Genomic DNA, 10,950 nt, shown 5'->3' on the forward strand with positions numbered 1-10,950 from the left:
AAATAAACAAACATGGATGATACAATGAAAAAGTATGAGCACCGACATCTAGCAATGAGTGTGTGAACATAAATGTAACATCGATGGGAAATACGCACTCCCCCAAGCTTAGGATTTTGGCCTAAGTTGGTCTATGGCCACGGCTGGCCTGGCGGATATCCATAATAGTGGTTGGGGTCGTACTGGGATGAAGAAGAGGAAGACTCCGCTTGCCACTGGCTGACAATCATCTCCGGATCCCACTGATAATTAGACTGTCATGGAGGATCAACTTGTGGTTCCGGCCCTGGCTCCACGGTTGGTGCAGGGTTCCGATAAGCGTGAATAGCCTTCAACGGAACAAGGTACGTGCCTACAGATAAATCAAACAAAGAAGGAGCAGGCAGGGTAATAGTCTCAGGATGATGTTTATTAAAGAACAATTGATATTTAAGCTCTCCTTCCCTATTCTTAACAATAAAATCATGTGCCACCATACTTTTATAATCTAAATAAACACGAGGCTGTTGGAAATATGCCCTAGAGGCAATAATAAATTGATTATTATTATATTTCCTTGTTCATGATAATCGTTTATTATCCATGCTAGAATTGTATTGATAGGAAACTCAGATACATGTGTGGATACATAGACAACACCATGTCCCTAGTAAGCCTCTAGTTGACTAGCTCGTTAATCAATAGATGGTTACGGTTTCCTGACCATGGACATTGGATGTCGTTGATAACGGGATCACATCATTAGGAGAATGATGTGATGGACAAGACCCAATCCTAAGCCTAGCACAAGATCATGTAGTTCGTATGCTAAAGCTTTTCTAGTGTCAAGTATCATTTCCTTAGACCATGAGATTGTGCAACTCCCGGATACCGTAGGAGTGCTTTGGGTGTGCCAAACATCACAACGTAACTGGGTGGCTATAAAGGTACACTACGGGTATCTCTGAAAGTGTCTGTTGGGTTGGCACGAATCGAGATTGGGATTTTGTCACTCCGTGTAAACGGAGAGGTATCTCTGGGCCCACTCGGTAGGACATCATCATAATGTGCACAATGTGACCAAGGGGTTGATCACGGAATGATGTGTTACGGAACGAGTAAAGAGACTTGCCGGTAACGAGATTGAACAAGGTATCGGTATACCGACGATCGAATCTCGGGCAAGTACCATACCGCTAGACAAAGGGAATTGTATACGGGATTGATTGAGTCCTTGACATCGTGGTTCATCCGATGAGATCATCGTGGAACATGTGGGAGCCAACATGGGTATCCAGATCCCGCTGTTGGTTATTGACCGGAGAACATCTCGGTCATGACTACATGTCTCCCGAACCCGTAGGGTCTACACACTTAAGGTTCGATGATGCTAGGGTTATAAAGGAAGTTTGTATGTGGTTACCGAATGTTGTTCGGAGTCCCGGATGAGATCCCGGACGTCACGAGGAGTTCCGGAATGGTCCGGAGGTAAAGATTTATATATAGGAAGTCCTGTTTCGGCCCTCGGGACAAGTTTCGGGGTCATCGGTATTGTACCGGGACCACCGGAAGGGTCCCGGGGGCCCACCGGGTGGGGCCACCTGCCCCGGGGGGCCACATGGGCTGTAGGGGGTGCGCCTTGGCCTACATGGGCCAAGGGCACCAGCCCCAAGAGGCCCATGCGCCTAGGGAACCCTAGAGGGAAGAGTCCTCAAGGGGGAAGGCACCTCCGAGGTGCCTTGGGGAGGATGGACTCCTCCCCCCCTCTTAGCCGCACCCCTTCCTTGGAGGAAGGGGCAAGGCTGCGCCTCCCCCCTCTCCCCTGCCCCTATATATAGTGGAGGGGAGGGAGGGCATCCATACCTGAGCCCCTGGCGCCTCCCTCCCTCCCGTGACACCTCCTCCTCTCCCGTAGGTGCTTGGCGAAGCCCTGCAGGATTGCCACGCTCCTCCATCACCACCACGCCGTTGTGCTGCTGTTGGATGGAGTCTTCCTCAACCTCTCCCTCTCTCCTTTCTGGATCAAGGCGTGGGAGACATCGTCGAGCTGTACGTGTGTTGAACGCGGAGGTGCCGTCCGTTCGGCACTAGGATCATCGGTGATCTGAATCACGACGAGTACGACTCCATCAACCCCGTTCACTTGAACGCTTCCGCTTAGCGATCTACAAGGGTATGTAGATGCACTCTCCTTCCCCTCGTTGCTAGTCTCTCCATAGATAGATCTTGGTGACACGTAGGAAAATTTTGAATTTCTGCTACGTTCCCCAACAGTGGCATCATGAGCTAGGTCTATTGCGTAGATTCTTTGCACGAGTAGAACACAAAGTAGTTGTGGGTGTCGATATTGTTCAATATGCTTGCCGTTACTAGTCTTATCTTGATTCGGCGGCATCGTGGGATGAAGCGGCCTGGACCAACCTTACACGTACGCTTACGTGAGACCGGTTCCACCGACAAACATGCACTAGTTGCATAAGGTGGCTGGCGGGTGTCTGTCTCTCCCACTTTAGTCGGATCGGATTCGATGAAAAGGGTCCTTATGAAGGGTAAATAGCAATTGGCATATCACGTTGTGGTTCATGCGTAGGTAAGAAACGTTCTTGCTAGAAACCCATAGCAGCCACGTAAAACATGCAAACAACAATTAGAGGACGTCTAACTTGTTTTTGCAGGGTATGCTATGTGATGTGATATGGCCAAAAAGGATGTGATGAATGATATATGTGATGTATGAGATTGATCATGTTCTTGTAATAGGAATCACGACTTGCATGTCGATGAGTATGACAACCGGCAGGAGCCATAGGAGTTGTCTTTATTTATTTGTGACCTGCGTGTCAACTTAAACGTCATGTAATTACTTTACTTTATTACTAACCATTAGCCATAGTAGTAGAAGTAATAGTTGGCGAGGCAACTTCATGAAGACACGATGATGGAGATCATGATGATGGAGATCATGGTGTCATGCCGGTGACGATGATGATCATGGAGCCCCGAAGATGGAGATCAAAAGGAGCAAAGTGATGATGGCCATATCATGTCACTATTTGATTGCATGTGATGTTTATCATGTTTATACATCTTATTTGCTTAGAACGACGGTAGTAAATAAGATGATCCCTTACAACAATTTCAAGAAGTGTTCTCCCCTAACTGTGCACCGTTGCGACAGTTCGTGTTTCGAAGCACCACGTGATGATCGGGTGTTAGATTCTAACGTTCACATACAACGGGTGTAAGACAGATTTACACACGCGAAACACTTAGGGTTAACTTGACGAGCCTAGCATGTACAGACATGGCCTTGGAACACGGAGACCGAAAGGTCGAACATGAGTCGTATAGAAGATACGATCAACATGAAGATGTTCACCGATGATGACTAGTCCGTCTCACGTGATGATCGGACACGGCCTAGTTTGACTCGGATCATGTAATCACTTAGATGACTAGAGGGATGTCTATCTGAGTGGGAGTTCATAAGATGAACTTAATTATCCTGAACATAGTCAAAAGGTTTTTGCAAATTATGTCGTAGCTCACGCTATAGTTCTACTGTTTAGATATGTTCCTAGAGAAAAATTAGTTGAAAGTTGATAGTAGCAATTATGCGGACTAGGTCCGTAAACTGAGGATTGTCCTCATTTCTTCATAGAAGGCTTATGTCCTTAATGCACCGCTCAGTGTGCTGAACCTCGAACGTTGTCTGTGGTTGTTGCGAACATCTGACATACACGTTTTGATAACTACGTGATAGTTCAGTTAAACGGTTTAGAGTTGAGGCACCAAAGACGTTTTTGAAACATCGCGAAACATATGAGATGTTTTGAGGGCTGAAATTGGGATTTCAGCCTCATGCCCATGTCAAGAGGTATAAGACCTCCGATGACTTTCTTAACCTGCAAACTAAGGAGAAAAGCTCAATTGTTGAGCTTGTGCTCAGATTGCTTGAGTACAACAATCATTTGAATCGAGTGGGAGTTGATCTTCCAGATAAGACAGTGATGGTTCTCCGAAGTCATTACCACCAAGCTGCTAGAGCTTCGTGATGAACTATAATATATCAGGGACATATATGATGATCCTTGAGATACTCGCGATGTTTGACACCGCGAAAGTAGAAATCAAGAAGGAGCATCAATTGTTGATGGTTGGTGAAACCACTAGTTTCAAGAAGGGCAAGGGCAAGAAGGGATACTTCATGAAACGGCAAATCAGCTGCTGCTCTAGTGAAGAAACCCAAGGTAAAACCCAAACCCGAGACTAAGTGCTTCTGTAATAAGGGGAACAACCACTAGAGCAGAATTACCCTAGATACTTGGTAGATAAGAAGGCTGGCAAGGTCGATAGAAGTATATTGGATATACATTGTGTTAATGTGTACTTTGCTAGTACTCCTAGTAGCACCAGGGTATTAGATACCGGTTCGGTTGCTAAGTGTTAGTAACTCGAAACAAAAGGCTACGGAATAAACGGAGACTAGCTAAAGGTGAGCTGACGATATGTGTTGGAAGTTTTTCCAAGCTTCATATGATCAAGCATCGCACGCTCCCTCTACCAAAGAGATTGGTGTTAAACCTAAATAATTGTTGTTTGGTGTTTGCGTTGAGCATAGACATGATTGGATTACGTCTATCGCAATACGGTTATTCATTTAAGGAGAATAATCGTTACTCTGTTTATTTGAATAATACCTTCAATGGTCTTACACCTAAAATGAATGGTTTATTAAATCTCGATCGTAGTGATACACATGTTCATGCCAAAAGATAGTAATGATAGAACCACCTACTTGTGGCACTGCCACGTAAGTCATATCGGTATAAAACGCATGAAGAAGCTCCATATTGATGGATCTTTGGGCTCACTCGTTTTTGAAAAGTTTGAGACATGCGAACCATGTCTATTGGTGTATATGCATGAAGAAACTCCATGCAAATGGACCGTTTTGACTCACTTGATTTTGAATCACTTGGGACATGCAAATCATACCACATGGGCAAGATGACTGAAAAGCCTCGTTTTCAGTAAGATGTAACAAGATAGCAACTTGTTGGAAGCAACACATTTTGATGCGTGCAGTCCAATGAGTGCTGAGGCATGCAGTGAATATCGTTATGTTCTTACTTCACAGATGATTCGAGTAGATGTTGAGAATATTTACTTGATGAAACACAAGTCTGAATTATTGAATGGTTCAAGTAATTTCAGAGTGAAGTAGAAGATTGTGACAAGAGGATAAAATGTCTATGATATGATCATAGAGATGAGTATCTGAGTTACGAGTTTTGGCACACAATTAAGACATTGTGGAAATTGTTTCACAATTAATACCGCCTGGAACACCATAGTGTGATGGTGTGTCCGAACATCATAGTTGCACCCTATTGGATATGATGCATACCATGATGTCTCTTATCGAACTGCCAGGATAGTTTATGGGTTAGGCATTAAAGACAACCACATTCACTTTAAATAGGGCACCACGTAATTCCGATGAGATGACACCGTATGAATTATGGTTTAGAGAAACCTAAGTTGTCATTTCTTAAAGGTTTGGGGCTGCGACGCTTATGTGAAAAAGTTTCAGGATTAAGCTCGAACCCAAAGCGGATAAAGTACATCTTCATAGGACACCCAAAACAGTTGGGTATACCTCCTAATTCAGATCCGAAGGCAATATGAATTGTTTCTAGAATTGGGTCCTTTCTCGAGGAAAGGTTTCTCTCGAAAGAATTGAGTGGGAGGATGGTGGAGACTTGATGAGGTTACTGAACCATCACTTCAACCAGTGTGTAGCAGGGCACAGGAAGTTGTTCCTGTGGCACCTACACCAATTGAAGTAGAAGCTTATGATAGTGATCATGAAACTTCAGATCAAGTCACTCCCAAACCTCGTAGGGTGACAAGGATACGTACTACTTCAGAGTGGTACAGTAATCCTGTCTTGGAAGTCATGTTGCTAGACAACAATGAACCTACGAGCTATGGAGAAGCGATGGTGGGCCTGGATTCCGATAAATGGCTCAAGGCCATAAAACCCGAGAGAGGATCCATGTATGAAAACAAAGTGTAGACTTTGGAAGAACTACTTGATGGTCATAAGGCTGTTAGGTACATATGGATTTTGAAAGGAAGACAGACAATGATGGTAAGTGTCACCATTGAGAAAGGTCGACTTGTCGTTGAGATGTTTTTCGACAAGTTCAAGGAGTTGACTACGATGAGACTTTCTCACTCGTAGCGATGCTAAGAGTATGTTGGAATTATATTAGCAATTACTGCATTATTTATGAAATCTTGCAGATAGGATGTCAAAACATTGTTTCCTCGACGATTCTTGAGGAAAGGTTGTATGTGATACAACCGGAAGGTTTTGTCTATCCTGAAATATGCTAATAAGTATGCAAAGCTCCAGCAATCCTTCTGAGGACTGGAGTGAGCATCTCGGAGTTGGAATGTATGCTTTGATGATGATCAAAGATTTAGGGTGTATACAAAGTTTATGAGAAACTTGTATTTCCAAAGAAGTGAGTGGGAGCACTATAGAATTTCTGATGAGTATATGTTGTTGACATATTAATGATCAGAAATGACGTAGAATTTCTGGAAAGCATATAGGGTTATTTGGAAAGTGTTTTCAATGGAAAACCTGGATTAAGCTACTTGAACATTGAGCATCAAGATCTATAAGGATAGATCAAAACGCTTAATGGTACTTTCAAATGAGCACATGCCTTGACGTGATCTTGAAGGTGTTCAAGATGGATCAGTCAAAAAAGGAGTTCTTGCCTGAGTTGTAAGGTACGAAGTTAAGGGCATCCATACCTGAGCCCTTGGCGCCTCCCTCCCTCCCGTGACACCTCCTCCTCTCCCGTAGGTGCTTGGCGAAGCCCTGCAGGATTGCCACGCTCCTCCATCACCACCACGCCGTTGTGCTGCTGCTGGATGGAGTCTTCCTCAACCTCTCCCTCTCTCCTTGCTGGATCAAGGCGTGGGAGACATCGTCGAGCTGTACGTGTGTTGAACGCGGAGGTGCTGTCCGTTCGGCACTAGGATCATCGGTGATCTGAATCACGACGAGTACGACTCCATCAACCCCGTTCACTTGAACGCTTCCGCTTAGCGATCTACAAGGGTATGTAGATGCACTCCCCTTTCTACTCGTTGCTGGTCTCTCCATAGATAGATCTTGGTGTTACGTAGGAATTTTTTTGAATTTCTGCTACGTTCCCCAACAGTGGCATCATGAGCTAGGTCTATTGCGTAGATTCTTTGCACGAGTAGAACACAAAGTAGTTGTGGGCGTCGATATTGTTCAATATGCTTGCCGTTACTAGTCTTATCTTGATTCGGCGGCATCGTGGGATGAAGCGGCCCGGACCAACCTTACACGTACGCTTACGTGAGACCGGTTCCACCGACAAACATGCACTAGTTGCATAAGGTGGCTGGCGGGTGTTTGTCTCTCCCACTTTAGTCGGATCGGATTCGATGAAAAGGGTCCTTATGAAGGGTAAATAGCAATTGGCATATCACGTTGTGGTTCATGCGTAGGTAAGAAACGTTCTTGCTAGAAACCCATAGCAGCCACGTAAAACATGCAAACAACAATTAGAGGACGTCTAACTTGTTTTTGCAGGGTATGCTATGTGATGTGATATGGCCAAAAAGGATGTGATGAATGATATATGTGATGTATGAGATTGATCATGTTCTTGTAATAGGAATCACGACTTGCATGTCGATGAGTATGACAACCGGCAGGAGCCATAGGAGTTGTCTTTATTTATTTGTGACCTGCGTGTCAACTTAAACGTCATGTAATTACTTTACTTTATTGCTAACCGTTAGCCATAGTAGTAGAAGTAATAGTTGGCGAGGCAACTTCATGAAGACACGATGATGGAGATCATGATGATGGAGATCATGGTGTCATGCCGGTGACGATGATGATCATGGAGCCCCGAAGATGGAGATCAAAAGGAGCAAAGAGATGATGGCCATATCATGTCACTATTTGATTGCATGTGATGTTTATCATGTTTATACATCTTATTTGCTTAGAACGATGGTAGTAAATAAGATGATCCCTTACAACAATTTCAAGAAGTGTTCTCCCCTAACTGTGCACCGTTGCGACAGTTCGTGTTTCGAAGCACCACGTGATGATCGGGTGTTAGATTCTAACGTTCACATACAACGGGTGTAAGACAGATTTACACACGCGAAACACTTAGGGTTAACTTGACGAGCCTAGCATGTACAGACATGGCCTCGGAACACGGAGACCGAAAGGTCGAACATGAGTCGTATAGAAGATACGATCAACATGAAGATGTTCACCGATGATGACTAGTCCGTCTCACGTGATGATCGGACACGGCCTAGTTTGACTCGGATCATGTAATCACTTAGATGACTAGAGGGATGTCTATCTGAGTGGGAGTTCATAAGATGAACTTAATTATCCTGAACATAGTCAAAAGGTTTTTGCAAATCATGTCGTAGCTCATGCTATAGTTCTACTATTTAGATATGTTCCTAGAGAAAAATTAGTTGAAAGTTGATAGTAGCAATTATGCGGACTAGGTCCGTAAACTGAGGATTGTCCTCATTGCTTCATAGAAGGCTTATGTCCTTAATGCACCGCTCAGTGTGCTAAACCTCGAACGTTGTCTGTGGTTGTTACGAACATCTGACATACACGTTTTGATAACTACGTGATAGTTCAGTTAAACGGTTTAGAGTTGAGGCACCAAAGACGTTTTTGAAACATCGCGAAACATATGAGATGTTTTGAGGGCTGAAATTGGGATTTCAGGCTCGTGCCCATGTCAAGAGGTATAAGACCTCCGATGACTTTCTTAACCTGCAAACTAAGGAGAAAAGCTCAATTGTTGAGCTTGTCCTCAGATTGTCTGAGTACAACAATCATTTGAATCGAGTGGGAGTTGATCTTCCAGATAAGACAGTGATGGTTCTCCAAAGTCATTGCCACCAAGCTGTTAGAGCTCCGTGATGAACTATAACATATCAGGGATAGATATGATGATCCTTGAGGTATTCGCGATGTTTGACACCGCGAAAGTAGAAATCAAGAAGGAGCATCAATTGTTGATGGTTGGTGAAACCACTAGTTTCAAGAAGGGCAAGGACAAGAAGGGATACTTCATGAAACGGCAAATCAGCTGCTGCTCTAGTGAAGAAACCCAAGGTAAAACCCAAACCCGAGACTAAGTGCTTCTGTAATAAGGGGAACAACCACTAGAGCAGAATTACCCTAGATACTTGGTAGATAAGAAGGCTGGCAAGGTCGATAGAAGTATATTGGATATACATTGTGTTAATGTGTACTTTGCTAGTACTCCTAGTAGCACCAGGGTATTAGATACCGGTTCGGTTGCTAAGTGTTAGTAACTCGAAACAAAAGGCTACGGAATAAACGGAGACTAGCTAAAGGTGAGCTGACGATATGTGTTGGAAGTTTTTCCAAGCTTGATATGATCAAGCATCGCACGCTCCCTCTACCAAAGAGATTGGTGTTTGCGTTGAGCATAGACATGATTGGATTACGTCTATCGCAATACGATTATTCATTTAAGGAGAATAATGGTTACTCTGTTTATTTGAATAATACCTTCAATGGTCTTACACCTAAAATGAATGGTTTATTAAATCTCGATCGTAGTGATACACATGTTCATGCCAAAAGATAGTAATGATAGTACCACCTACTTGTGGCACTGCCACGTAAGTCATATCGGTATAAAACGCATGAAGAAGCTCCATATTGATGGATCTTTGGGCTCACTCGTTTTGAAAAGTTTGAGACATGCGAACCATGTCTATTGGTGTATATGCATGAAGAAACTCCATGCAAATGGACCGTTTTGACTCACTTGATTTTGAATCACTTGGGACATGCAAATCATACCACATGGGCAAGATGACTGAAAAGCCTCATTTTCAGTAAGATGGAACAAGATAGCAACTTGTTGGAAGTAACACATTTTGATGTGTGCAGTCCAATGAGTGCTGAGGCATGCAGTGAATATCGTTATGTTCTTACTTCACAGATGATTCGAGTAGATGTTGAGTATATTTACTTGATGAATCACGAGTCTGAATTATTGAAAGGTTCAAGTAATTTCAGTGTGAAGTTGAAAGATCGTCGTGACAAGAGGATAAAAGATCTATGATATGATCATAGAGATGAATATCTGAATCACGAGTTTGGCACAGAATTAAGACATTGTGGAAATTGTTTCACAACTGATACAGCCTGGAACACCATAGTGTGATGGTGTGTCCAAACGTCATAGTTGCACCCTATTGGATATGGTGCATACCATGATGTCTCTTATCGAGTTACCACTAGCGTTCATGGGTTAGGCATTAGAGACAACCACATTCACTTTAAATAGGGCACCACATAATTTCATTGAGACGACACCGTATGAACTATGGTTTGGAGAAACCTAAGTTGTCATTTCTTGAAAGTTTGGGGCTGCGACGCTTATGTGATAAGGTTTCAGGTTGATAAGCTCGAACCCAAAGCAGATAAAATGCATCTTCATAGGACACCCAAAAACAGTTGGGCATACCTCCTAATTCAGATCCGAAAGCAATAGGGATTGTTTCTTGAATCAGGTCCTTTTTCGAGGAAAGGTTTCTCTCGAAAAGTTGAGTGGGAGGATGGTGGAGACTTGATGAGGTCATTGAACCGTCACTTCAACAAGTGTGTAGCAAGGCACAGGAAGTTGTTCCTGTGGCACGTACACCAACTGAAGTGGAAGCTTATGATAGTGATCATGAAACTTCGGATCGAGTCACTACCAAACCTCGTGGGATGACAAGGATGCGTACTACTTCAGAGTGGTACGTAATCCTGTCTTGGAAGTCATGTTGCTAGACAACAATGAACCTACGAGTTATGGAGAAGCGATGGTGGGCCCGAATTCC

This window comes from Triticum aestivum, chromosome 3A (assembly GCF_018294505.1).
Source record: "Triticum aestivum cultivar Chinese Spring chromosome 3A, IWGSC CS RefSeq v2.1, whole genome shotgun sequence".
NCBI classification, from domain to species: Eukaryota; Viridiplantae; Streptophyta; class Magnoliopsida; order Poales; family Poaceae; genus Triticum; species Triticum aestivum.